The following is a 4,539-nucleotide window of genomic DNA, read 5'->3' as shown; positions in this document are numbered from 1 at the left end:
AGGATGAGCAGACACGGATTCATCAAGCCAGGTGTAACCAATCCTGGATGGGTGCGCGCTCACGGCTCACTCAAACAGACCCCGCCGAAGATCACAGATAAACTGATTTACCATGGCAACTAGAGCCGCGTACTTTTCCCCGTCGGAAGCACAAATCCTCATGGAGGCATACGAGGAGGTAAAAGATATAATTAAGAAGAAAGGCAACACCACCACAGTGATAAAGCACACTCAAGATTTTTTTAAATTAAATTACCAGCCAATTAATTTTATGAAAATGTAAGTTGTCATTTCAACCAGAAAATGTTATGTTTGTAAATCTTATGTGAATGAATCATGTCGATCGTACATAAAAATAATCCATTTAAAAGTTACTAATTTCAATCATGTTGATCCAACATGATACCGTTAAATTGGATACATTAGTAATCGCAAGGAATTGTGGGATTCCATTTTCTTTGTCTATCTGGGCAGATTGGGGTCTAAGTGTGAGTTTTTGTCCATGGGTTTTATTGTCTAGCTGTTTTACTCTGTTTTAACTAGTGATTTAAACTGATATGTTTATTTTTTTCTGCACCATGAGTTAGAGTGTGGGAGAGGATGATGAACAAACCCCTTGTGCAGTAAACTGTTCATGTAACTTAAAACAGAATTCGCGTTATTTGAGCTCCTGTCCTGTGATGTGGGACATTACTGCGTATTTAATGTCTTTGATGTGAAAATTAAAAGACCCATTGGAAAACATTATCAATGTCAGATGTATAAATAACATTAAAGCAAAAAATTAAGTTATATCAACATAAATTGTGTTAGGTAGTCATACAAATTTAAGTTGAATAAACTTAATTTAATGAGGTGTGACCAATTGAAGTGATTAAATTTAGTTGGATCCACTTTTATCTTTTGAGAGTGAGCAACAATATTAATTTAAAGTTGGGTCCAACTGCAGTATTTAGATTGAATCAACTTAAATTTATTAGTTTGAACCTAAGTACATTAAGTAGGACCAATATGATTCATTTTTGTTCAAGTAACGCTGTCTAATCATGTGGAAATCATTTCCATCATTTTTTTATGTTCATTCAAAGTGAACGTTTTTTGAGTGTAGTTTACCTGCTTTGTTTTGTCCTTATTCAATAAAGGAACATAATGTTACACATTGTGTTTTCATATTTTAATGGAATGTGTATTATTTTATATGACAGAGTACTAGGCCCCACTGAGGAAAAAAGGATAAAGTCATAAATTTATGGGACTGGTTCTTTCTGCAGAAAAGCAACATATTCCTTTTACAGTTCTGATAGTTATGACAATGTGATACTTCATATTCTGGCACATCAGCATGTCTTCGTTTATGAAACCATACTGAGGTACAATTTCACGAAATGCCCCACATCTGTCATTTTAACAACTGTCCTCCTTTAAAACAACTGGTTACAATATTATGACTTGTCTTTTTTTCCCTCTGTGGCCCTAATATTCTATCATGTTACATATAGCCTTATAGTCTATGGGAAACTGTAAATTATCTAATGATAGCAACATCATCTAAAACTCATTATTTATCCAACATGATTGAAATTAATGATCACGAACGTTTAAATAATGACAGCGGGTCTAGTTATATGTGATAACAATGTATAGTGAGCAGTGAAATAACTATTGGTTTCCATTTGTGGCGACTGCTGACTGACATTAGGGATGAGATTAAATAGATCCTGGAAGTTAGCCTGGTCCGGAGCAGGCTAGCTCCACAGAATAAATCTCCTTGGTAACTTATACCATAACATATCCTCCTGCCCCCTATCCAGCTTTAGTGCAACCGGATTGGGGATCAATTGAGCCAGGATCACCAAGATATCCTGGCTTAATCCCTTATCCTACTTTTGTGCAACAGGCCCAAGGTGACAGAAACAACAACAAGATGGCACAAACAACAACATAAAAGTAACATAAAAGTAAAAAACCTGACAGCATTGAGATCAAAAGATATAAAATAAAGAAAGATGATTTAATAATTAGAAATAAGGAGATTGGTGTTGTTAAAGAAACTTAAGGAAAAGCATCAGATGAAGCCGTTCAGAGAAGATGAGCGCGTTCACAGTGACCCGTTTCCTGGTAGTCAGCCTGTCGTTATGTGACAAACATGAAACATATCTGAACAGTTTCATCGTCTGTAGTTCCCTGTTGGGTTTTGCTGCTGCTGTGATGTTCTGGAGGGACGAATACATCCTCTATACAGTCACCTTACTGCGACAGCTGTCACTGTTGGATGGCAGAGAAAAAAAGAAGCCAAAAAAGGCCTGAAAGTGGCTCTTTTGTTAGACCCCCCCCCCCCCCGTACTCAGGCCTGCTGACGCGGCGGACTTTCAGAGATGAGTTTGTGTCGACTCAGCACTGTTCAAACGTTTGTGTTGTTTTCTTGTCCTGTTTTGGTAGTTTTTGTCCTCGTGAACACAAAACTCAAATGAAACTCAGGAACATGTAACCTTTAGAAACACCGACTTCCGGGTTATCAGCCCGCTGCACTCACTCCATCTGCCCCCCTCCGTGCATGTGGTCAGCTGGGTTCCTGACAAAGGCCCGTTCTTGAATACATCCTGACGCTCCATGAGTGGAAACCTTAACGTAACAAACTTCAGCTGGGGAGGATCTGAGGCAAACTGTAAAAGACTGTGAGGAGAAGAAGTGCTGCGTTCAGGTGCTGCAATCTCAACCAGATAATCCAAATTTAAAGGACACAAACGCGTCAGGAGAAAATGACCAGGGGGGTATTCCAGAAAGCAAGTTATGCTAGTTACCACGGTAAGTTTGAGTCTAAAGAAGCGGATAACCTCAGCATTCTGTTCCAAAAACAGAGGTATGTTTCAGGGTATGCTTAGTTGCCATAACAACTCATGCTGTGAACATAACCAGGGGGGTATGCACGTTTAAACTAGCCTGACTTTAACCCTGAACTCTGGCTGAAATCCTCCTGAACTTGCTTACTCTGGGTATGTCGGTTCCTAAAGACCGGATATGAGTTAGTGTAATTACGCTCCACTTGGTAACCCTGGGTTAATGCACGTGCACAGAAGGTACATAAAGACATTCTCAATGGATCACTGATTTATGGAGTCACCATGGAAACCCGTGGAGAAAAAAAGAGAGCGCTAAACTTCAGTGAGGTGGAGTCTGAGATTTTAATGACGGCGTATGAAGATTATACATCCATCAAAAAAGTAACACGGCTGCATCATCAGCAAAAGAAAGAGTTTCTGCTTGTAGTAGAAGAACAAAGTAAACACACGAGTTTCTGATCTTATTTCCATTTGCATTATGATATGTGTAACGGGGTGATTCTTTTTTCCTACCTTTACAATTTGGTTTTTTAAATCTTTTTTGTTTTATTGATCCTGGTTGTGCAACCTAAAACTCCAAGGGCCCTTGAATGGCTCATGGCAAATCTGGTGATGAGTCACAGGTGTGTGTGATCAAGGTGGGTTGGAGTTTTGATCCTTTAAAAAGGATGAACAGCTGGACTTGGAGCGGAAAAAAGAGGCGCACTACAAGAGCTGCACAAGCAGTGTTGGAATACCAGCGATGGGAGCCACACGTGTGGTGTTTAGCAGCAGCAGCAGCAGCAGCAGCAGCAGCAGCAGCAGCAGCAGCAGCAGCAGCAGCAGCAGCAGCAGCAGCAGCAGCAGCAGCAGCAGCAGCAGCAGCAGCAGCAGCAGCGGTTGTGGTGCTTGAAGCATGCCAGCCCCAGGAATTGGACATTGTAGAGTCTGGGCTCGGCCACATGACCAGGGACAGCAAAGTGGAACCAGTGGAGCATGGAACTGGAAAGTGGAGAGGGGACGCGACGAACAACAGCAGAGGGGTGTGGTTGCGACCCACCCCTCTTTCAGATAAGTAATTTACCCTCTCAGTTCAAATCCAAGTCAGCCCAAGATGAGATGTTTTCTGAACCCCTTCTAGTGGATTTTATTGCATGGGTTTTTACTGTTTCATACTGGGTTTTATTTGGTTCTGTGTGTTTTTTATTTTATTTATTAGATGGGGTTTGGACTGCATGCTCCTCTAATCATCCTGGAGCATTTGGACTGCTGGAGGCCGGACACTATAGGACTGGACACAATAAACATTTTGAAAACTTGCATCTGGTTGTTCAGCTCCTTACACAGAATCTGATCCACTAGAATCTACCTGTGTCACATATGTATATCTCTATATCTATCTATATTTAAATATATAACTTATCCAACATAAATGAATTACTTCAATTGGTAACAAGTAATTGAGTTAAATTTATTCAACCTAATTTCTTACGTCTATAAAACTCAATAATTGTTTATACAACTCAAAATTACATATTTATTTAACTAAATGTCACATTACTCCAATTCAATTAATATTTTTTCCATCTTAATGACTTACAATTTTTGAACTCTCGTATGTCTAAGTTTGAGCCGGCAGATATTCTCATTTTATAATAATAAAAAGAATAAATCAATATGTGATTTGTGCATACATTCATTTAGGCCAGGTAAGACCAGG

General features: G+C 39.5%; 1 long non-coding RNA gene across 1 annotated transcript; it reads left to right on the top strand.

Annotated features, from left to right (window-relative positions):
* The first annotated feature begins 3,337 nt into the window (after positions 1 to 3,337).
* On the top strand, positions 3,338 to 4,141 carry LOC105353643. Its single transcript, XR_908369.3, has 2 exons — positions 3,338 to 3,894; positions 4,039 to 4,141. It is a non-coding gene; the product is annotated as an uncharacterized LOC105353643 (long non-coding RNA).
* The last annotated feature ends 398 nt before the right edge of the window (positions 4,142 to 4,539 follow it).

Source organism: Oryzias latipes, chromosome 7 (genome assembly GCF_002234675.1).
Source record: "Oryzias latipes chromosome 7, ASM223467v1".
Taxonomy (NCBI): Eukaryota; Metazoa; Chordata; class Actinopteri; order Beloniformes; family Adrianichthyidae; genus Oryzias; species Oryzias latipes.
Note: the sequence above shows the minus strand (reverse complement) of the source record. Positions and strands in the feature narration are given on the sequence as shown.